Source organism: Hippoglossus hippoglossus, chromosome 6, assembly GCF_009819705.1.
Source record: "Hippoglossus hippoglossus isolate fHipHip1 chromosome 6, fHipHip1.pri, whole genome shotgun sequence".
Lineage (NCBI taxonomy): Eukaryota > Metazoa > Chordata > Actinopteri > Pleuronectiformes > Pleuronectidae > Hippoglossus > Hippoglossus hippoglossus.
The window spans coordinates 6,222,903-6,248,390 of record NC_047156.1 but is presented as its reverse complement, the minus strand read 5'-3'; the positions used below and the strand labels follow the sequence as shown (position 1 = coordinate 6,248,390).

Below are 25,488 nucleotides of genomic sequence, written 5' to 3'. Positions count from 1 at the left end.
TGCACTACTTTCCACAATAATCCAACAACTGGGTTACACAAAAACTTCCCAACTCTGTATTAATCACCTAGAAAACTGATCCAACATGCTCAATAGTTTTGGAGGTAGATAAAAAAAAACAGCATTCTTCTGTGTATTCATCGTGTGTCATGGCAACCAATCAAATAACACCTAATATTTCTGGTAATTTCCTCTCTTTATTAAAAACATTGTGTTCTGTGCTGAAAAAAATAATAATTTCCAGCTATTGGATAAGTGATATTGACATGACTATTTGCACCCAATAGAAAACTGCACACATTACCATATGCTGCTTTTCAGTTTTCAGATTTTTTTTCATTCTCCAGTGCACAGACAGGTCGTTCATCCATTACAGGGATAAAAAGGTAACAGACAAACAAACACAAATGGGCCTTTGTCTGCACATTATCGGCACTCCTGCTTTACGAGTCTCGGCGGCTCCCACACTCGGAGGTCGGTGTCATGAAACATTTAAACTGAAGCCGCACAGAAACCCATCAGCGTGTTAACTGTGTGGTGGGAACAGATTTAGAAGATTTAAAGTAATGGAATAATCACTGTGAAGGAGCACGACGGAGCCGAGTCATGCAAGACTAGTTGTGGCGACCTTGGATTTTGGTCAATACAAATCAGCTGGGTCTATCTCCACACAGCGCGGGGCTTGTTGCCGTTCAGACATCTTCAAATCAAAACCAATCTCAGGCATGATTACAATGGATGGATTTTACACCAGCGGCCTGTGAATTGAGACAACAACAATGAAGCGAGCCAGAAGAAAAATAGAATCGAGACAAAGATTAAAAAAAAAGACTTGAGGTCTTACGGAGGAGAAGAAAAAGCACAGAAATCGGCTCAATTTGCTTCCTTATCTCGGCAGAAGATATCGTAACCTTTGAAGTCATTTTACAGTCATTATGAACAGAGCTGCAATACGTTCCACACATTATTATGATTTATCATTTGTCCCAGAGGCTATACGCATGTGTGTATATAGAGTATACGCGGCTGTTTATGTGCGTGAAATTTGCCCGATGTGTATCAGCGTTGTATTCTGTCTCTGTATCGTGTAATTGTGCTGTCACTGAGGTGTGGAGAAAGCTGTAAGGAGGGGGGGGAGAGAGAGAGAGAGAGAGAGAGAGAGAGAGAGAGGCAGAGAACTGGAGTTGGAGGGGTCGGGTGGGGGGTGTTGCTGACGTACGTGGGTGGTCATTGGGGTGAAAAGGTCAGTGCCGAGTGTTGTCTTCACCCACGGGTCCCAAAAGAGGATCTGTTTGTCTCAATCAACAAAGTGTGTGTGTGTGTGTGTGTGTGTGTGTGTGTGTGTGTGTGTGTGTGTGTGTGTGGGAGGGGGGGGGGATTAACACTCAACAGGCAGAGCACAAACACTTACATTAACATACACACTGTAAAGTATCTTTCACCACTTTAACTTCATGCTTTCAGCCTCTTTTTTACCTTTCTTGCTCTTTACCTTTTTGGTTCTCTCCCTCTCTCCCTCTCTCCCTCCATCTCTCTGACTGGGATTAGTGTTCTAAGATCAGTGCGGCTGTAATGCCCTTCTTGGTAGACTGACAGATGATACAGGCTGCCCTTTGGGCTCCAGTCGGAATGGCTACAGATCAATACCCGAGCTGGTTGCCTGTCAGCGTTCACACAAACACGCACAGATGCTCACACGGAACACGCACACACATTCACGTGCAAGGCCGTAGCATCAAAGCCCAACTGAGCCAGCTGGCATTTACAGGAACAGGACCTGGATGTGAGCAACACAGCAGGAGGGGGCATTCCCGGGATAGTTCCCAGGCCGGAGGAGCAACGGGGTTGGAGGATGACGGAGCAGTGGAATTCTGATCACGGATTCCTCTGTGGCTCGCCGGCTGGGTAAATTAAGCAGTTTGGAACAGACGAACCGACTGAGTGACCGAACAAAGCAACAGGTTGAAGAAACAATGAAGAGGTTGACGTGTCTCTCTCCGTCTGCGTGTGTCAGGGTGGCTGTTTAACCTCGGTGGGAGGATTTGTGTGTGGTAACTTGTGAGTGACACCGCACTGCTGCGGAGCTAATGGTGGTTACGGTGGTGCTCCATTAGCGGAGAATGTGGGGTGATAGTACAAGCTTTGGATTCATTCACTAGATTTAAACAAATGTACAGAATTTGTGCATGTTAGAGTTTATTTTATAAGAAAATAGATTTGGGGATTTAATGACTCAAAGGCTCAAGTCTTAAGTCTCTGATGAGCTCCTCAGCATCATGCTCCACTCAGGCACACATGGGCAGTATAATTACCCATCTGGCTGGAGAATTTAGAAATCTCTCCCTCACTAACACTGATGCCATGTCCTGAAACCGTTATTGGACGACTGAGGATGGAAGGAAATGAAAAGCAAATATTGTGAAATAGTTGTTTTTTTTCCATTTATCTTTATTCAGAATAGCGGCTCATCATTCTGCCAATTCATGCAGCCCCGTACGCAAGCACACATGCACACTCAGTATATACACAACATACATTATTTATGCTGACAATGAGAAACGTATTAGAGGAACCAATTTCTTGTCAAACGGAGGGACGGAAAAAAAGTGAACTGCACATGCTCCGCGCGCTCGCACCGTCTTTGCAAACAGAACCAATGTGCACTGACCTATGCAAATACGCTGTGTCCGTGGGAGCCTGTATTGCGATTGTTCCATCACGTGTTGCGTCACCGATCCTCGCTACACACATAAAAATCAGACGTGTATAAATAATGCAGACGCTGATTTGACACACCGGCACCCCCGCACTCAACTCTCCATGCCACCTCCCTCTCTCAAGCAGGCAGTAATTTATTGTCTCCCACTGCCATAGCGGAGTCAATCAATAGCCAATTAAAGACAGGCATATAAGGTCTCCAGTGGCAACCGGTGCATGTGGTGCCATTTGGCCGGGGAAATAAATATGTAAATGGTTCACTGGCGGAATAGCATTAGTCAGTATCTTTCAACAAGCACAACAGGAGGCATATCAATAATAGTCTCTACACACACACACACACACGTCAACCTCCCTCTGCTGTGCTGCAAGGCCGCTCTTGGTCACACAGGCCCGGCGGAGCTGTTGTGAGACGTGCTCGTATGTGTCCTTGACTGTCAATGTGACTGAATGGCCAGTTGAAGAGACCATTATTTAGTCACTCGCACCCACCTACACACACACACACACACACACACACACACACACACACACAGTGTGCAAATGTAATATTTCAGAATCTAAGCCAAGACATACGCTGCTGAACAAACCTCAACCTCAAATGCTCTGTTTTCTCTTTTGCCCCCGATGGCACTTTTCAACCGTGTGAAAAACGGACCTCACAAGCCTCGTGTTTCCTCTCTTTCTCCTTTACTGCTGCACACAATCTCCCCATGATTCCATGATGAGAAAGGGATACAGCTGTGCCTGCAGATGCAATCTCAGACAGTCCAAAAGAGAGAGGGGGGGGGGGGGGGGGGGGGGGTAACGCAGTACACAGTAACGCTGGAGATGTCAACGTCAAAGCAGCAGTGTAAAGAGCAGACAACTGAAAATGCAATCTTTTCCCTGCAGACAACTTTTCAAACATGGAAGATGCTGAGGCTATCAACTGACTTTGCATCATCTTGTGCTGCTACGGTCTAAATAATATATACACGCTTTGATATGGCTGATATGGAAACCGAGACAGAGGAGGAGGCCCCTCAGTTAAATACAAGTGATCATCAAAAAAGTACTTGCTGCTTCAGAGTCTTCAATAAAAGCTTTGAAGAACATGCAATTGAAAATATCACACTGCTATAATTTAGCAATTAAGTAGAAACCATATTGTGTGTCATTTGTCTGGGTGTCTGTGATCTGACGCAAGTGCTTTTAAAGCAGGAAATCAATAACAAGACAACTTGATTGAAAGACAATATATCGAAAAAAAATGACTTGATCTTAAAAAGGATTTAATGGAATGAAAGCGTCACAAAACCATGAAACCAATCAAACTGTGCATGTGCTTTAATGATCAACCGGCTCAACGAAAATATGCCATTAATAAACCATTTGCAGATGTACACTTTGGAAAATGTCCAGAGAATTGGGTCAGGACATTATCCCACCAGGAAATTGTCTGGATCAGACGAACGGGAAAATGTCCAGAATATTCAGGACCTACTGATAAACTCTGCTGCAGAGACTGAATGCTGTTATTTATGACACTTCAACACTGGCATCAGTTCTCATCACCACAAGCCAACTTACAAGCAGGCTGGCAGGAAAAACTCTATAAAGATTGTCCGGAGCAACTGACTCAGACATTTGTTTTCTCACATATAACCCCTCAGGAGAATATCCGGAGAATATCCAGAGTTCACTGCATGTCTGAAAGCAGCTATTGTGAAACACAAAGAGGAACTATACCAGAAAAGATCTGTCTCACACGCACATGAACATACAATCAAAGAGAGATCAAACACCCTGCTGACTGTAAAGCAGGACGCTCAGATTCCTGGGACACAGAGACGCACCATGGGAGAGAGAGAGCGTGTCACGCAATACATACAAAACCTTGAGCCCTTCAATCCAAAACACCCATAAATAATCTGCCGCCCTGGAACTTTACACCTCGATACGGGGGCCTCTTTAACACTCATCCTCCTCCCTCACTCACTCGCTGCCCTGTCCCTGTGTTCTCTCTCTCTCCGCATTCGTCCTTCCACGGGCTTTGAGACAACAGGCGCCGTCCAAGAGCCTCACAGGTTCGGACCCGCTTTAATCTCGAGGCACAGGTTATCTGTTGCCCGGCTAATTTTAGTTAGCCCCTCTGAGCTTCAAAGAGAAGAGCGGGTTCCGTGCAGCGGGGACCTCTGGGTTTAGGTATCAATGTCCTCCACAACACTTTCAGTCAAAGGGATTTACCCTCACACTTATGGAGCGCGACCGTACTCTGGGCAAGATAATCCACCTCACTTCATCTGTATCCCGATCAACTCGGCATGCAGAGCAGTCCCAGGTGTGAGGGTGCAGGCTGGAATAAACTAAATGTTTGAATTAATGTGAACACAAGTGCTTTTCTGGTGTTGTTGAATAAACATGGCTGCACACCAAAGATGTTAAAGGAAGAGTGCTTTCAAATCCTCCTGGGTAATTAAACTCTCTCAGTTTCATTTTGCTGTGATGTTAACATGTTGTTGTAGCAGATGGGGAAGCGCTGTGTGGCAGGTGAACGCAAATCTTACCTTTCCTCGACGGGCGAGAAACAGCAAGAGAGAGCGTCTGCACCTCAGGCTGGGAAGGTCAAACGTCTGTAAAACAGAGAATCGGTCAATATCCGGACATACTGTCAATAAAAACCATGTCCACGGAACAGTATTCTAACGTTCTTTATTTGTTTACTCCTTCATTTACTAAATCAATCAACCAGTGAGTGCGTTCTTGAGAGCCTGTATTCCCCAACCCCACGCCTCCCAGTCCCATGAATTATAACGTCCTGGAGAAACAGGCTTATTCAGACTATAAATCAGGGAATATAAAAAAAACCTCAGTGTTGTATCTGACCAGCCTGAGGTTGTTATAAAAATTTGAACAGCCTCCACAGCGCAACCTCTGGCAAGTGTGTTTGCAGCAGTTTACGCAGCAGTGCACTAAAGTTGTCTCCCTGTGATTTTACACAACGGCCAGCCAGCTGGTCCGAGCCTCGGTCAGGACCATAAAGCTCTCGGAGTGTGACCTCGCACACTGCAGCACGGATCGGAGTCACGACGTGAACACAGGGGCAACACGTGGAGGTGAGCGGGTGAGTCTTCAAAGCGAACCCCTCTGTTTTCATATCTATGTGGGAGTGCACATATGCCATTCTCTTTCTGTATCTTCCAGCCCCGTCTTTCTCAAGCACACTAACCGAGATCAAACACACGCATGTGTACAAAAACACACGCACACACACAACCACACGGAGCTGCACAGCCAAGGTACAGTATACAGAATATCAAAGCCCTGCACTTGCTCGACGGCATGAATGATGGTTCTCCAGGAGCACCTTCAGATGAGAGGAGCAGGAGGTGTCTGATTTAGCGCTTCAATCTTGTACATGTGGGGGTCACTTTTTCTCGCCACAAGATGACTTACGAGGGCACGGCCACCGCTTTCGTTTCCATTTTATTGTGAGGTGCGGTGGCTAAACTTTCCCTCTACCTGCCGCAGAGGCTGTCGCATGAGCTCCCCGAAGGACAGCGGCCAGGGAAATGTCGCGTCCTCCAGACGAGTCTGCTGAAGGTTCAGCTTTGTAAGAGTCGAGCTGAAATATGCAGGTATGGGCCCTGCAATGTAAAAATCCATTCAGGCATTATATCTGAAGCCTGATTGAGAAGGAGCGATGAGTGCACACACTGTGTCCTACAAGTCAGGTGTGAACCTCACTACAACAGTCCCAATTGTGTTAATATTCCTTTCATTGCAAACACATTCATCGTCCAAAGTATTTGAAGACGAGGACAAGACCGAATGAATCGGCTTCAGGGTTTTCAATTTCTATCAAAGGACGCCAACGTCAAAAAAGACCTGGGGTCAGACACGGAGTGAAGAAGCACGGTGTGGCTGAGTGGGCCGACACAACAGAGAGAGAGAGAGAGGAAGAGAAAGAGTGCATGATGTTTGCATGCGAGTGTGGCAGCCGGTGAGCACTGAGAGATAATAGGGGAAATGCAGGAATAACAAGGGACGGGAGAAAAAGAAATGGAGTGATCAATAGAGCGAGAATGTGCCAACGGAGTGAAAGCAGAACAAACCAAACAGTGACACTGTCGGGCAAAAATAAGACGGTTTGTTCCTCCAATTAGCCGGCAGAATTAATTAGGGCTCCATTGACACACTGTGCAAGACAAACATAATTACATTACACCATTACTCCTCATCATTACAAGCTTGCCTCCTTCCTGATCCCAGAGGGAGTGGAGACAGCCCACTGGACAGCCAACTCTAAACAAGATGGCTGTCGGCATTGATTTAGCAGGAGGCTGCGACAACATTTCCACGGTAAGTCATGCACAGGAGATAGATGTTGCTTTCTGGTCATCAGGCATCACACAGCAGAGTTAATGATGCTCCTATGGCTATAAACAGACTGTAATTCGGCCTGAGATGTGATCACTCACAACCCAGGGAGCTATATTTACCATCTGTGGCCCTTTACCCTGTTTTTTGTCTGTATACAGCATGTGGAGCGCGCGTGTGTGTGTATAGTATCTGCAATGATAGCTAGTTAGACATATAGTACATGACATTCTGTTTGACACCGTGAAGAGCGTTCTCTCAGCTTTGTGGGTGTTTGCATTTAAGCATTCCAACACAATTCTTCAAGATCCGGCGAGGGAAGAAGGCTGACAGCCTGGTACTCCAACACGTAGTCTGTTCTGGAGACAGCGACAAATCTCCAATCTAAAAATAATAAGAGATTTAAACTCACAGGAACACGGCTCTGAGTATTATGAGGGGGTTTCACAGCGAAGGGGAATGCAATTTTCAGTCTTGTGAAGATTCCTCTGTCATCCAGGTCAAGGCCGTGCAGGAAGTTAATTCAACTAGACATGGTTGTAGATACTTGAAGGTTTAACAATTCCTGACTAACTGGTGGGGAGTCACTTGTGTTTAACCTCTGCAGGGTCATCGCCAAAGCCATTGATGTTACTTGTTTTATTAATGCTTTTAGCTGTTGTAATGGCAGTTGATAGAGTTACGAGGGTTGTCCGAGGCCAAGGTTTAACAACAGTCTAGTTTTTGGAGTCACATGAGGCCAAGTGTGAAAGGCTGTTAAATCTCCTGGGAGGGGATGAAAGGGCACCATTGTAGGTGTGTGTGTGTGTGTGTGTGTGTGTGTGTGTGTGTGTGTGTGGGGGGGGGGGGGGGGGGGGGGGTAAGTGGTGTTGTAGAACTACCCCATCTGTTGAGGGAGGGGTTAGGGGGTCTGTACTTTAGAGTAAGCCCCTTTTTCCCAGCCTGATCAAAGTGGGAACGGTGCACCTTCAAATTTGCACACAGGCGTGGCATGAGGCAAAGATCTTAGGATGCATAGAAATGTCTGTAAATGTCGAAGGCAAGGAACTGAAGTAACTTCAGGTGAGGCCACAAGGAATTGGCCTTCCTTGTTTGGGCCCATGCATTTGCTTAATGCTTGCTTCATCAATACATCACTAGTTTGAGTGTGTTGCTATAGGTTTGAAAAACACAGGGATGCAGCACTTGATGATGTTGTTGCATTTATTTTTCTTTCTTCACCACCTGCAGTGCACCTATGGCCAGTTAGGATATCATCAAGCTTTATGTGTCCTTCAGGTGTGCTCCTCCTCCTGGGCTTGGGAAATTGTTGGCACATCCTCATCTCTGTGGTGCAGCGTTCTGATAAATGCTTGCTTGTGTTGTAGTGGTGAGTCAAAGAGGAACAGATCAGTACCTGGCACCTCCTGGTCTGTCTGTGTTTTCTGTTTACCCCTTTCCTCCTCAGAGTGGACGGCACAGTCCAAGAAGGTTAAGCTGTTGTTAGTGACATCCTGAGGTGTGAAAGCGTGCACTTGTGGCTCAGTGCTTTACCTCGTAAAGAGTTCAGGGCTCTGCTTTCTACTTCTTCCTTGTGAATGTAAAGGTGGAGGTTTGCCGCAATGAGAGATACTGGTGAGTTTGTGGCCTTGCTTTTGTCTATAAATCTCCCTGTTGTAACGTAAATATTTGGTGTTCAGAGGTCCAGCAGTTTACATATCTGGTGTCAGCCCCAGCTTTCTTGGAATAAAATATGTGGCTGTGCAATGACAGACGTCGAAAACAAATAACCTTGTTTTAATAAGAAAGAGGCTCTCAATGCCGCTGCTGTGCTGTGTGTGCGGTAATGGGGTATCATTTGTCTCGTGGGAGAAAGCAGCTCCCTGCAGCTGTGGCGTACACGGAGCTCACACAGCTGTGAATGAGGCGGCGTCGGCCAGGGCTGGCACACATCGGCAAGTCAGCTGAGAACGCCTGGTTCTCCTCTTACTGCGGAAGATAAGTGTACATGAAATGCAGCGTCGCCGAACAAGCCCGGAGGCGCAGCGAGACTGTGGTGCACGTCTCTGGATAATATGAACATTGAAGATTTTTATTAAAAGAATTCATAGTCATAAAAATGGACAACAATTGGTTGACGCCGCCCCTGGAGGCTTCAAAGCTTCCCTGATTGGAACGATTTCAACAATTCTTAAGGAGGAGCTGCCAAAAGTCCAGTTGCGACGCATTTACTGAAATTAACGTGAAGCAGGAATTGTTTTTGTCTATAATGTGCCGTCATGGATCATGCCATCTCGGGTTTAACGCCATTCCACGCTCAACCTGCTTCTCCTGCACCAATGTATGAATTGAGACACTAGAAAGCTTAATCTCTGTGCCTCGTACAGTTCGGGTAGAGGGGACGGTAAAATTGAAATGACAGGAAGTGGAACGAAGCACATCCTGAAAAAAAAAAAGGAGGTATCACTCCGTCATTTGCGGCGCTGACAGGCTATTGATAGTTCCTTGGCTAAGCCCTAAAGGTTAAACTATATGTCTCACCACTTCCTCACAGCCCCACATGTGTGTGAGGGGAACATATAAGAAATCTACTGTGTGTTGCAGTTACCACACTGATGACTTTGCTGTGTTAACACAGGCCTAAGGGTATAATCCTAAACCCTGTAATCTATATAAATGACTCTGCATACCTCCCCCCTCCTTCTACTTCTTTCTATCTCTCTCCCTCCCTTCCTCTTTTCACCCCCAACAGCTGTCCTTCCATATCTGTCTGTCCAGATCAATCTCTTTCCACCATCGTTCCCTCCCTGTATCGTCTCCTCTGCCCATGACCATGTTCCTCCGGCCGCAGCGTCTGCACAGTAAAACGCTGTCCGACCTTAATCCTGCACCAAAGCACCGAGGGGAAGAAAATGTCACTTTCCAAATCCGCGACAGCTGCATCTGCAACATCCGACTCGCGGTCCCCCGTCTCTTTACATTGTCGTCGTGCCTCAGTCTCACCCAGTTTCCTCCTCAAGCCTTCGCTCATAGTGGGATGCACATACATGGAGGGCATGACGCCTCCAGCCGGGAATGCTTGGAAAGGAGCCAAAGCAGATACCCTTCCCTTCCATGGAGTCTACTGGCAGCGTGGAAGCTTGATCCAACACGTGCAGTCCATGCAACACTCACACACAGCCATGATTCTGAGAAAAACATGTTTTTTCAGTTCTGAAACCGAAAAAAAAAACGAAAACCAGGCAGGTGGCTTTACGAATCATCGCTTTCCTGCCCTGAACTGTACGGACACCAATGACTTTCTCAAAACAATTTACAAGAATGAGGTGCAGGCACTTATCACAGTGAATTGCTGTGTAATTTAAGACGGTGGGCAACTCGGCCAAGCTCTGATTGCGTGGAAGCCGCTGTGATCTCTGGCAGAGAGTCAAACTGCTGACAGATGAGCTACGACGCGTGGAGGTTCCTGCACAAGCTGAGTCGTTAGATTCCACGACAGAATTCAGCGGACAGCTTTAACTGTGCAATTACATTCTACACGTACAGTGAGAGGAGGCTGTCAGCGTAGCTACAGCTCACGAGGCCGTCTTCAATTAGAAACGGAACAAAAAGCAAATAGAGCTCGAGCCGTCGAGGCGATGTTAATAACACGCTTGCTGGTATCTTCACTTCTCCATTTATTGTTCTCACATCTGAAGAAAGCAACCACGGCCTTCGAGAAATTATTATTTGACCTCGTGTCACAATTTCTCAGCTGCAGCCAGTTGATATATAATAATATATATTATATATAATAGTCAGACAAAAGCTGCCTCTCCTGTTTCAGCCTTAGTGTCGTTATCGAGAATGGAAGCCACACACACACACACACACACACACACACACACACACACAGTTGTCGCTGTTTGAAAGAGTTCAGGGGTCAGGTGTGTGCCAAGGTTCATGCTGCTCTGGTGAGGAAGAGTTTTGACAGGTCTGCTTCATCTCATCAGCCCGACTGTCAACTCACACAACATCATTTATCTGTCGAGGCCTTGTCGCTACACAGACAGACAGACAGACAGACAGACAGACAGACAGACACACACACACACACTAACCAAACCACTTTAATCGTTACACTTCAAAGACATGACTGTAGAAATGTCTGCAAATTGAGCTGATAAGAAGTACGAGTCTTTATGTGCTTATAGCTGAGAACTGGAGCTGGATGCAGCCATTGGAATGAGATTAACATGAAACTGAGCCAAACGCAAACAAGGCAGGGAGCAAGAACTACAAAAATAACATAGATTGTGTGATGATTAACTGGTTTAACCAATTGTTTAGAACGATTTCGCAGCTTTGTCAGCAACACAACGTCAACAATAACCTTTGTTTGTCGCAGATTCTCTCGCCTTTTGAAAATGATTCAGGTTTGGGTTTCCAGCTGAATACGCAGCACCTGGGAGGCAGATGGCCGTCTCACTGGGAAACATGTGGCACGGGGGAAAACGAGAGTTAGAATTAGAGGGAGATGTGGCATGAAGGCCCTCGGGCGAGCTCGCTGTGATTATCGACGATTAGCCCCTCATTTGGCAAAGCCGGGGAAAACAAATCTTCCAACATTAGGACCGGCCCGTGCACCCTGCAGCGAGGTTCTGCTTTGTCATCAGGACGGCGAGAGCTGTTTAAGTGCTAAATGCTTCCCATTCACACGTTTCTTTGACACCTAGGGTGTGTTTGTTTCCAATTCTACTGCCCTGCAACAATACAGCTGGCTGAGTCTTACAATTGAATACAAAGATGTCAGAGAAGATGTTGTAGATTTTTTAGTTACGAGAGCAACAAAATATTAAAAGTTCAGCCGTTACATAACTCATGGTCATGTGTGTTGAGAATGAGTTTTTGTTTGCAGGTAGTTTTCTTCCCGTTTTCCTTTTCTTGTCCAAGTGGAGTTTACGCGTGGGAGTTAAATAAACAGATGGGACTCGGAGGAGGGCGGCAGAATGCAAAATAAATGCAAAATTAATCACAATAAAACACAAAAAAAATGGAAAGAGTTGTGACACGAGAAAGAAATGTCATCATATCAGTAGTAATTTCAGATAAATAGGTGATGACAAAATTCATAAATCCAATTCTCGAGAGTCATTTGTATGGAAGTCGCACACGCTGTACATGCCAGATTAGGTATATATGCCATATGCTCATTGCCCATGCATCATGATTCATCAATTATGCAGCATTTTGTACAAGCCAGTGTTATCGAATGAATTCAACAACTACACAAATGTGATATAATTACAGACCTGTACTCCCACAGGGAAGGTTTGCAAGCTCTCCGACTGCCGATGACAAACCAGAGCCATTCATCTGCGTTAGCTTGTCACGAGCTGCAGATGTTGTTCCAAACCCGTGTTCCGCCATCCCACTGCCAGGTTCTCACTTTCAAAGGCCAATCTGTCCCACGCAATATTAGCTGGCACGGATAATAGTTTCTTTTAATTTTCACATATTTAATACCAACTGTGAAGCACCAACATCCAATCCTTAAATAGACCCAGTACACCTCTATTCCCCGAGCCTCTCGTCCCATCCAGAAAGTGTATAGCTGCTATTATTCCATGTTTCCTTGCAGCTGCTTTATCTGTGCGAAAGAACACAAAGCTAAAAGTTACTCTAGTTTTATTGCCATGATGAATGAGCAGCTGAAACCTGCAGACGGGACAAACCACACAAACAGGTTGTTTCCAATAACCTGCACAGATTTTACTTAGCCTTAAAGGAAGGTGAAATAAACGGATGCGATACCACCGTGGACGACTGGTCAGAAACAGATGGAGTTCTGGTGGTTTGCAACCCGGCAAATCCCACAGGAAAATCAACTGTCTTGTGTTCTTGTACCAAATCAAACATGGACAGAAACAAGCAGATCGCACTGTTTAAAGGTTAAAGTGAAATTTGCACTGAAAAGGCCAAAACAGAAAGAAAAAAGCAGATTTAAGCCGATATCCTGGATGGAGACATGTGGACTTAGATCGGGCAGAGGGAATAGAGGACTGAGTGGAATCTGCAAAACAAAGCTAACGTTGGGTGAAGCTGTTTATTTACCAGTATCACAGGAGCGAGTGGGAATGACGTGATCAGCAACTGTCACAAATATTCAATAAAAATTGAATGACTGGCAGCAACTGTATCCGAAACTTCAAGATTAAAAATCACATAATGTGATTTTATCTGTTAACTGTAAACACCTGCTGACCCAGACTGGAATTGACCCAGCCTCGTGTAGCAGTCACGACCAAATTCATTGTGTAACTGGCTCGACGGTCCTCATGTTCGTCGCTGTCTTGAGGAAGAGTTTTTCCACTTTATATATAGTAGGAAAGACAGAAGAAGAATATTCCTGAGAAGGCAGGTGCTGCTGATCCTGACACCCAGCACGCAAGAGGAGATTCCAGGCTGCAGAACCTCTGGATGCAGGACGGATCCTAAAAAGGTATGTAACCTTTCCCCCAAGGCCCTGCCTCAAAAAAGAGAAAATCTCTGCACGCCGGGGTCATACCACCATCCCCTCGTCAACCGTGACTCCAATGCACAAGAGGAGGTTTAGAGTCTCGGGGGAGTCATGAGAGCAGATTAGCACTTCAGTCAGTAGATAAACAGCAGTCGTCATGTGCAATCACAGGCAGAGGTTTGGATTGGCCACAGATTGGGTGTCCCTGGTGAATTCAAGCGTTCCTACGTGCCTTAGGTTGTCACTGTGGCTATGGTTTTCCCTGTTCTCGCCACAGAAGCCACGAGTTGGCCCAGCGAGCTCCAGCTCCTCTGTCATCGTCCTGGAGGAATTTCCTTCCTGATCCAGCGTGCAATCAGAGGCATCTGCAGAGCCCACTTTGCCAGAATTCTTCTGACCCCCCCAAACACACACACACACACACACACACAGACATGCTGCAGCATCTGTCAGGGCACACTCATGCCAGTGAGAGGTGCAGCTGTGCAGTCATCGAGGCCAGACACTCACATTTTTGGAAACTCACTCACCAGAGATCACTGGGTACATGGGACTGGGAAATGCGCAACTGCTACACTGCTACTGTGGTGAGAACCCATGACCTCACGGAAATCCGCTCCTCACCACGGACAGAGGCATGTCATCACCAGTTGGCAGGATTCACAGTCTTCTGTTCTGCTCCGCTCAGGACTTCAAACGCTGCCTGAAATTCCAGAAATCTCAGACATTTCAGTTATGATGATTTAATTTGCCTCGGATGGGACATTTTTATACTTTTGTAAGAGCTTGTTCTGTTACTGCTCTTTTTTTTGTATCAAATGCATAAACCCGTTTGATGTGAAACTAAGAAAGTGAACACGCAGAACCACAACCCCGATGTGTCGTCTCCCTGCTGGGGTGACATAACAAGAGAGAAACAGATGAATAGATCCTGGATGAACGACAAGGAACACGTCGGTCAGACACGAGACAAGAGACGTGATATTAACGGCTCATATCCTCCGTGCTAATTTCCAGGCAGTCAGTCTGTTCTGAGTAATGCCATACTGGAATTATGGCTGATAAAACCGCTATTATTTCATTTCCCTCCCCGAGTTTCAAATTAAGGTAATAGACAAGCAGTCTTGGAGGATTAAAGCAGGGGCCAAATGAACAGGGAGGATTGGCTGCATGATAAGTGCAGACAGGGAACAGTGAGCAGCATGAAATATGTGCTTGGAAAACAGAATTACGGGAAAATGGTTGTCATACACCAGCGCTACCGTCCCGCTGCAGCGCTGAGAGCAAAACCTCACTACTAGACTGTCAAACACAGACACAGCCGACTGAAATAATCCCACAGTTTCTCCACTTAATGCTCAATACGTCTTGAGACGGGGATTATGAACAGGGCAGATATAAAAAGACAGGTTGCGCAGTTTTGCAGCAGCTAAACAGCGTACGGACAACGTGTTGAGAGACGAGGACAAAACGCACCGATCGCTGTTTTCGCTTTAGAGTGTAGCTCCGTCAGATGAAGGCGTCCAGCTGAGTAAACTTGAGCTGCCTTTATTTTCCACAACTGTTCCACTCTCCCTTTGACGGCAGGCGTTGACAGACAGAGGAGATGCACAACATGTTTATTTTCCACTCATCCCCACATGGTCCTTCCCAGCCGAGGCCTCCCGTCTCCCTCCAGGCCTCACTACAGCAGGAAAGAAAACTCCAGCGCTCGCCCCAGGTGTCGGGCGCCCGCTCGGCGCTGTGTAAGCAAACGCAGGAGAATGTAAGAGGGAAGATGAAGTGCATGCAGACAAGAGTGCAAGATTTAGAAGAGAGGGGATTTAAGAGAGGGAGCAAAGTGTGAAATCGGAGGTTAAAACACTTACGAAGCCAAGGGAAGTGAGGAATAAAAAAAAAGGTGCGATTTAAGAAAGAGAGGAAATTGAGGGCAAGTGGCACAGAAGGAAAAGAGAGAAGTATATGTAAGAGTATATGTGACCTTCGACATGTAATGTCTACACTGAGCAAAGCTGGCTCCACAGGGTTTTAACTGGTCTGGTGGGGGAGACACCGTGAGTCTGAACCTGCCAAACAAACAGGGACGCAATCATATCTGCTGAACCCTTCCCTGAAACCACAATAAGTCTGTACCGAACTCTGGGGAATGTCCGGGAAGTTTTCCTTTCACATATGAAGAACGCAGCAGGTGATTGTCCGAGCCGGACGAGTCCACAACAACACGAGAATGTGCAGGCGTCTGGGTAGAGCAGGTAAATGTCTGGAGCAGCCAACTAAGACATTTGTTTTTCTCCCTTACAGCCGCTCTGGATGATTTTACAAAAATCGTCCTGTACAAATGGATGACTGGACTTCATTGGTGTTCACAAAACACCAGCAGGCTACAGTGAGGATGTCAGCAAATACACAAAATTCAATTCTATAATCGAGTTGTGAAAAAAAAAAAAATCATTATTTGATTGAGAAGGAAAAGCAGCGGAACCCGCGGCTCTGTGACCTCGTGAGCGCTTGCGTGGGCCTGAGCTGCCGCACCGAACGAATGCATGACAGACAGGAGTCACACAATGTCACTTTAATTGATTGAAAATGAAATGTGGGTCGAGCTGAATTTCTGCGAATAATTCATCAACGACCACGTGGCAGCGATGGCAGAGAGTTTACGACCCGACTCTGCCACGGAGAGATCGAATTGCATTTCTGAGCAATCTAGAAACTCCCGTTTCTCCTGGAAACGCGGTGGAATCTGCTCAGTGGACGGTGAATCTGTGGAACCTCACGATGAAGTTGTATGCGTGACGCCCACATGAGCAGGGCCTTGACGTCCGGGGCCTTCACACAAACAGTCGTGTTCTGACCCATATGTTACATCATAATGTGTATTTGAAGAGGTTATGTTGAAATAAATAGAAACTTTAATGGTTTGCTCTCAAATGCACATAAATAAGTATACCATTTATGTTGATGTGTGACAGTGGTAAACAAAATAACAAACCACAGACATCTGGCTTCTGTCTGTGATGGGAATGGACACATGTAATTTTCTACCAGGTCAAATGACTCATGACTGAGCAGGACAACGTGCTCATTTCTTGTTTGTTTTTTAATTTGGCTGTCTAGACACTGACATCATTACGTGCATTGAACTTCCGGATGTTTTTTTTTTTATACGGTCGACACATAAACAGCCATGAAAGCTCGTGCATTTATTGTTTTTTTACATCTTGGACAATGTGAAACAGCGCATCCGTGACGTCTTGATTGATTTATTTAATTGCACACTAATACAAAACAATGGGAATACAATAACAACGATTTTTATTAAATGTGCCCTCAGGGCTTTTGGTAGGAATCTGACCTCAGTGAGCCTTAAACACAAATACAGATATCGTGCAATCCAAAAAGTTCAAAAGGCTAACATAACACAAACAACAGAGATATAGAAATAACAATTAAAATGAATTAATGCTGAAATATACAGAAAGGCAAACTCCTCTAGGAAAGGAGTCACTCACCTTTTTATTGGTTTCTATGAATCATATGTCAGAGTAAAAACACTTTGGTACAACTGTTTCCTGCATTGGTATTTATAGCTCTCTCTGTGTGTGTGTGTGTGTGTGTGTGTGTGTGTGTGTGTGTGTGTGTGTGTGTGTGTGTGTGTGTGTGTGTGTGTGTTCTTCCGCCTGATAAATTGCAGACGCACACGGCACATCAGCTTCATGCCATTTGTCTAGTCTCGCTCAGGACTCTCACAAGATCCCTGCATGATTTAGGTTTGCATCAGATCAGGGCAGGAATGAGATACATAGCTTGAGGAAACTTGCTTTGGCAGGCGCATCAATTCTGGATGGTGCACGACAAAACTGATGGTCTGACGCCTCGAAAGTGAAAAAAAAACACCAGCCCGAGACACAGTGGAGGAGACGGAGAGGAGGAGGAGGACGCCAGAGGAGAACGCACTGCAGCAGCACAGGCTTGTTAGATAACAGCATGGCGGAGAGCAGCGCGTGTACAAAGTCAGGTGACTGAGAGCTACACCGCTGGATGATGAGTGTGGAGCAGGCAGCCGCAGATCAACAGAGACATGCATCCACTTTCGGCTGCTGCCCCGAGACCGAGGCAACTCCACCTCTGCACATCATCGCTCCACCGCTCCCTGCATCCTCTCTTTCGTTTACCACACACACACCCGAAACGAGTAACAGGAGAAGAACAAACTCCACAGAACCGACACATTTCAAACCCCTCTTTCTTCACGCCCTCCATCTCTTGTGGTTCTTATTTATCAGCGCACTGACAAGACTCAGGGAAGGAACAGAGATGTCTGGATCCGCTCGCTCTCACAGCTAAATCACGGCCGCAGATGGAACAGGACCTCTGCTGCTCGCTTTGATCAACCCCCGACGATTGACAGAGTGAATGATGGGCCCGGAGTCAGTCCTGCCGCCCATCCATCTCCGTGCGAGATGAGGACAGGAGAGACGGAGAGAAAGCAGGCCAAACAGATTAGGGCGATGAAATAATAAATCCGTAGCGAGTCAGTAGGCATTTTTTTTTGTTTTATTTGGGGGGGGGGGGGGGGGGGGGGGGGGGGGGGGTCAGGAAAGACGGAGGTGGCTCGCAGCAGAGGATTTTTAATGACACGCTTCACGGCTCCAATTTTAATGTGCCCCACTAATTACGATATCGCCATGTTGGTCTGTTCCAAGCGGTTCCCTGTAATGAGAGACGGAGATGGAGAATCCCAGGATGGAGAGAGGGTGCTGCCACAGTGTGTGTGTGTGAGTGTCATTCCAGTCTGTCACTGAGCGGAGGGGGGTAGTGATGAATTGGACGCCTCGCTGTCTCCCTGGCACCTGGCCACTGTTTGTCCTTTAGGTGTCCTGGTGACCAAAATGTCTCTGAGCTCCACACGAGCCCATGAGGGGGATCCACACACACACTGTCCTCTGCGGGGCTGTATCATATATCTGTGACTGGGGGTTGACCATTCTTTCTCCAGATGTGCATGTATGGGTATGGGTATGTGTCTGTGTGTGTGTGTGGGAGCGGTTCCATCTTAAAGCGTTCCATCTTAAGTGTCACCTTCATCATCCCGGCTCCTGCAATTTCTCCTGGGTGATAGTAAAAGAAAGCCTCGTGAATAAATAAACTGTTGGCGGTATTAAGAAGACGAAAATGCAACGAACGCAAATTTGATTTACGGAGAACGAGACGTGTTCTCAGAAAGTCTCGAGTTTGGCCAGGAGCGTCCTATTAGACGGTCCTCGGAAAAGTCAGCGAACACCCCCAGAGCACAAATCACAGTGTCATAAAAATGCCCCAGACGGCAGGCGTTTGAATGGAAAAGGGAGCACGGATCATGCGTGTGTCGTGAAGGAGGGATGGTCCCTATTTGTCGTGGGTGTCACTAACCCAGTTATGGCGTCGTGCGAGTGACAGAGATGAAAGGAGTGGCGGCCGGGCGATGACAGAAGGTGCACAGTGAATAAAGGCTGACTCAAAGTGTCAGGAGCGCCACCATCCTTCATCGCTCACGGCCCAATTCCTCAACGCTGCCGCTCTCTCTCCGCTGCAATACCAGGTCTCTTCCTCCGCACCTGAGCGCTTGGCTTTAATGCATATTTATTCACTGTCTGGCACTGACACACGGGGAGAGATTATTTCCAAACTGGGGGGGAAATAAGCGGGAGGTTCGCACGCAAGAGCTTCATCCCTCTGTAAAAACACCAGATAGTAGGAGATTCAAATCGACGCTGCAGGTTACTTCCAGTTGTCGATCAGTCGTCGTCGTAATGGAACAAAAATGATTTGTCCAAAACAGCAGAGGTTACAGTGAGATGTCGAAAGTCGTTTGTGAAAGGCCAAACCTTCGGTGAGTGATGTTTCAGTCGGGCGCATTTGTTCGCTTGTCATTGACCTTCGTATTTCTCAGCCTGCTCTCCAAACCTGCCACTACCTAAAAGGTCAGCATCAGGTGCAGGTTGGTTCTCATCTCTTTTACATTGATATATTTTACATCAGCACATTACACCTTGATTTATTATTAGTTATCATCCGTTGTAGTACATACTGTATTATTGTGTAAACTGTGATTCTACATATTCTGTCCTGCTTCTTGTATTATAATACACATTTTTACAAACTCTAAATTGTATACTCTTTACACTCCTTTATTTAGTATTTGTACTTATTGTTATTGTCTTGGTCTGTGTCTATATTTCTATTCTTGCCTGGAGCGAATAAAACTCAATTTCGCCCAAGAAGAAATAACTATTGATTCTGATTCTATAATCTGTCATTGCAAATCGTATCACTCAGTTAAACTTAAATTCTAATATGAGTAATTATTATAATTATATAAATGTCACATTATTATTAAGTACGTTTACAGACAGATTGTTGCTGTGGTTGAAAGCTGCGGTTTCTTCTCTATAGGCAGAGAATGACAAACAGCAAAAACATTCTAGGATCCTGAGATGGATCAATCATGTGTTATAGCTCTTCACTGTGCATAAACACTATGTCGATATATATTGAACCTTTGTTATATTGCTATTGATGAAAATTACATTGCAATAATAATTGATATTGTTTTATTGCCCAGCCTGATGGGTCATCGCTGACCACCCAGCCACTGACCAGAGTGTGTGACCGCTGAGGTCGCTGGTGACGTCTAAAAAAAACATCAATGACACCTGTGGCTCGAGTGCTGCAAAGGCCGGAGAGCAGCGTCTGGATGAGTCCGTCTAGACAATGAGTTACTGGAGGAATTAGCCGGTCTTACTCTGTGATGGAAGGGACAAAAGCAGAAACATGGCAGCTGATGATGATGAGCTATGTAATCAACAGGTTCTGCGGCTGCTGCCCACGAGTCAGACTCGTCTCTCCGATCTGCACGAGGGCAACTGGGTTTGTTAGGAGACCCAGGAATCTGAGTTTTATATTCACTCTGATAAAAACATTAAAAACGACGTCTCCATCTTACAGATATTGCAGTGATGCTCCTGTCTTATCATCCAAACCCATTATGTACATAGGGACGATTAGTGCTAATAGACCCAGCAGACAGCCTGCAGCGTGTATACGAGCTTCAAATCCAGGTTAGGGAGCGACTGCTGAAAAGGATATTTCAGCTCATTGTTGAAAACAGATGCATAAAAGATTCATCACTGAATTGTAGAGAAAGATGCTGAAAAGCAAAAAGCATAATTTCATCTTCTGACAGAAAACTGATGGAGGCTGAAGTAACATTAAATAATTGACTGGATTCTGCTCGAAAGTAGACGTAATGTGCTGCCAGTGATTGTAACTTGTTTATGCTATATCTGTGTAATTTGCTCTTAAGAACATTAGCATGGGGGTGAAAACATTTTTTTTTACATTTCACAACAGAAGCGTCGCCGGGTTCAGAGTCTCAGAGTCAAAGAAAATGTTCCATGTTCTCTCTAAATCTAAATTACCCGGATCCTGCCCCGACTCAGGGTTTTAATCACCAGGCAGCTGCCACTAAATACTGCTGGTCTATTGAAATCAAACTTTAAGATACTAATCTGTAATTTCTTATCTTCTCTCACTGCATTATTTAGTTTTGTCTGAATGTGTCACAGCAGAAGACGGAGGTGACCACATTTGAGAACAGGAAAATATCTTTTAAAGTCTTTCTGCAGGAGAAATGAGAAAATACAGCAAACAGCAGGTGAGAGAACATATTGCAGATTAGCGGTAATGCAACACATTTGTTTTCCTATCAACCCTTTGCCAAATAAAAAAAGTGTTCCTTATAGTTCAGCCCACCCGGATACTGAAATCCAAATGTAATGAAGCAGAAAGCGCCGAGTGTTCGCATCATCTGCTCATCACAAAGCTGGATTACAGAACATTACACAAACAAAACAATCGTGGCCGTGTATTACAACCGGAACATAGACAGAATCCAGCTTCACTCTCTCCCTTTTTTATTTAAACCGTTATTTCTCAAAGCCAAACCACACTCGCTCGGTGCCAGCGAGAACCTGCCAGCAGTAAAAAACGAATGGTTCCGTGGATCCGAGCTCAGCTATTGTTCGGGACCATCAGAGAGATTTCAAGTTTAGATCCAGGCCAAGGAGACAAATACTCCGCCTGCCAAAGACGAATAGGAATCGTGGGAGGAGAAATAAATCATGCTGTTGACGCCGCAGTCGCTCACACAGGACGCACCGTGTTTCATCTCCACTCGCAGCCATTTCAACATTTCAACATCTGTATCCTCGGCCCTGTGAACAAAAAGAACCGCGGGGAACATTTGGTTTAACACTGAATGTCTTTTAATGTCCCGGTGCTACTCGCTCGGAACGGCTAAATCACCGGTGCCGTAGTTTGTGAGACAAAGAGCACAGATGGGCGGTGTTTGTTATTCAGGGCTGCAGCTCGCGTATGAGATAATATAGCTATAACATAAACCAGCAATTATAAACAACAAGCATCACAGCCTGCCAATGGGAAAAAAATACCAGGTGCATGATTGACCACAAGTGGAACGCGTTTCGACTTATTAGGAGCATGAACACAAAGATAGAGATCTCAGAGGACGTGACAGCACCGTGCTCACATGTTCTGTGAATTGAGGAATCGTTTGTTTTCCCACAGTAAATTGCTGGAAATAATATGTTTGATTGTTAAGACGTCAGTTTTATGTGATAAGAACGATCACAGAGGGAAATAATATTGCATCCTGTGATCTTCTGCGAAGCTGCATCGAGAAGATAAACGATCACAAACTGATGAGACTCAAACCTCTCGGAGCTGATTAGGAGTTCTCTGATAGCGTTCACCGCATCATTAAGGTACGAGCTCGGACTCCTGCACAAAAGAAGTTTCAACCTCGCTAATAAATTAACAAATTGAATAAAGTCAAACATGAAGAAAAATATGAAATCTTACACGTGACACTTATGGGCAGGGTATTTTATTTTGAAATTGCCACCGAAGGAGAGATGTGTGATATGTTTAAGAGCTTTTATTTTGAATTGGGTCATTTATTTTGAAATGTCACTCCAAATTAGCAAATAAATTACTGTGAAAGTAAAAAATTAAAAACAATACATTCATAATTTTTGTACATTAGAACCAACCCTAACAACATAACAACTGTAACTGTCAACCAACCGAATGGCTCTGTGAAGGGAAATGAACACATGAACTTGGAGTCATGTCCTCTCTTGGTATTCACCTGCTTTAGGAGGTATTAACAAGCAGAAAGGACTCAATTCTGAAGGAGACGCGTGTGATGTGTTTAAGGTTGAAACCACTGACATTGAGAGACGTCACATCCAGCTGCATGTTTAGCTGCGACTTTAATCTGACTTAACTCCCTGAATGACTTCAGACAGAGAAACATCTGTATATCCTTCATGTGAAACCTATCGTGGAACATCAGCCGATGCACTACTGCCTTTAAAAGAGTATTTCTAGCTGCACAGGCCAACAGACTTTCCCCTGAACAGAGCCTGCAAATAAAGTGCGGCTGACTTATCTCCCCCGCCCCCCCCCCCCCCCCCGTTTCCCCACTGCCGTCACATTGCAATGCGATACATCTCGCCATTTGGCCATTAAGTCTGCTAAGGTATGGAAAGGAGGTGATTCATATTGTGATTACAGCGGTGACCCTCCATGAGTCTTTTCAGAAGGGTAAAGCGGACCAGGCCAGAGAAGGCCCCCAGAGCTGCAAACCACCCACCCACCCACCCCCAGCCCACCCACCCACCCCCAGCCCACCCAGCCCTGCAGAGCTGCCTGCCTGCCTGCGGCTGTGTCTAAATTTAATCCCTCCTCCCAAGCATCCCGGCACATCACGTCGGGATTCTATTACTCTCCTGCGTCCCAGCGAGTCATGTGAAAGCCGGCCACAAGCCTCCACGGCTGGCAGTGCCCTTCCTGCCCCTGCATTCAAACGTTCAGTCCAGTTAATGCCGTCCGTCTCTGCCCAGCTGCCCAATCGCTGTCTCGCAATTTCTGCCTCTTCATCTCTACTCTTCCTCGCTCGTTCTCACCCCTTGTATGGCTTGACCCTCAAACCCGCCGCCCCCCCTTCTGAACTTCATTCCCTGCACTCTCATCCTGAGAGCAGGGTTCTATGGTGCGTGACTCTCGGATGGAGGCTGATGGTGGGTAATGAAGAAGGGGAGGGGGGGGGGGGGGGGGGGGAATGGACACCAGTCAAATCGGGATCAATAAGGAGACAGGTCTGAAGTGGGGCTCCTGTTATGGGCAGGGAGGTGGAGGGGCATGGCCGGGTCAGGAAATGCCACCGCTACGGCATCAGGTCAAATCACATGTCTGACATCCCAGAAGGTCTCCTCCGTCGGTGGAGTGCTGTCAGCAGCGTGACGAGGCTGGAACAGTCACTCCAGCGATGGCTCCGGAGGCAGGAGGATAAAGTGCTGAAAACCACTCTCTTGACTAACCGAGTGGCGGGCTGACATCGCACGGCTGATCCAGCACGTAGATCCTCAGCTCTCTCTTGGCCATGTATGAGAGTGTTAGTCGCCGAGCCTGAAATAGACTGACATGCGTCAATGAGGGCAATGGAGTCATTAGCTATTCCCTCTGAACAGCCAACTCACTCACACTGAGCAACACACAGGGGTAAGCACAGATTTCTGGAGCCAGCTTATGCAAATGGGGTAAACAGGTTGAACCCATCCCCAGGTTGAAATGCAGGGGAAGGAGGAGATAAAGAAAACAGAGCGAGAGCCGAGGAAACAGAGGAAAGAGATTTTGTTTGAAGCAGAAAACAAGCAGAGCTTTGCACCAGGCAGTCACTCTGCAGACATGACCACAGAGCATGCTGCAGACTACCCCCCCCCCCCTCCGAGGCATCCCAGCACGACATGACATCTTCACTGCCCCCCTGCGCTCGCACGCCGGGGTCACACTGACCTCTAGTGGTGTCGACGGGAACACAGGGCTGGTGACAGCGGGGTCATGAATGACAGATAATTTGCTCTTGAAGTAATTTCAGAAAATTGATTTTGAGTCAGCGACACTGGTCCCGCACCTCTCAGGTGATGTGGATAAATGGCCACAGCTTGTTTCAACACCATGTGAACTGCTGACTCGGCTCTTTCCAATTATCCACCTTCCCTCCCTCTCCCTCTCTATCTCTATCTCTCCAGCCCTCCCAGTATCCCTCCCCCCCCCCCTCTTCATTTCTCCATCTCTCCCACCTAAGATACAGTTAGAAAATTTCTCTTTGAACACTATTGATTTTGTGGGTTACATCTTTACCACAGAACCCCCGACAGACCTCCGAGCCTCTCTATTCAGTGGGGCGACCTCATCTAGGTGTTGTTTAATGAAGTTAGACGTTCGGTGGTGAGAGCATCACGAGATACTTCAAAAACAAAAAGCAATAAAAGAGCCTCGAGGGTCGGAGGGCGTCTTAAATCTCATTTTTCTTCAGAGTGTTTTCATGAGGCATGAGTTTTTTTATGAAATCCTGCAAACTGGTTTATGTTTCCAATCACACACGCCTATATGATAGTGCAGTGCAAATGCTTATGCAATCAGAAGCATACAGAAATCATGCAAATTAGGTGTATACCATTAAAAAGCAGTGCATCATGCAGGCCACTGGTTATACTGAGAAAAATCCATACATGCTATCGCTCAGGGATCACTAGATGGCGCCCACTGCAAGGAAACAATGATCCGTGCTCCTGTTCCTGCAACACCAATTTGACCCTCATCACTGAAATCCCGTTATCTTATTCTAGTCTCCTTTATACAATAGCCACAGTATCTAGAGTACAAAGTTACGTCTTTCTCCTGCAGCCCTGTGATGTTTCAGAATATTAAGATAAGCCCATTTTTAAAAAAGTGTCCCTCCGTCTGGTGCAAATCGACACGGCTGCCACGACAGAATCTAAGGTTGCCATGGTGCTCTCCCC

General features: G+C 46.1%; 1 protein-coding gene across 3 annotated transcripts in view; it reads right to left on the bottom strand.

Annotated features, from left to right (window-relative positions):
* Positions 1-25,488, bottom strand: part of tspan9a (tetraspanin 9a) — a 162,048-nt gene that overhangs the window by 113,842 nt on the left and 22,718 nt on the right. For all 3 annotated transcript variants that reach the window (XM_034588311.1, XM_034588310.1, XM_034588312.1), the window contains one exon: positions 5,269-5,333. The gene's annotated coding sequence lies outside the window, so the exon portion shown is untranslated. The remainder of the gene's footprint in view (positions 1-5,268; positions 5,334-25,488) is intronic.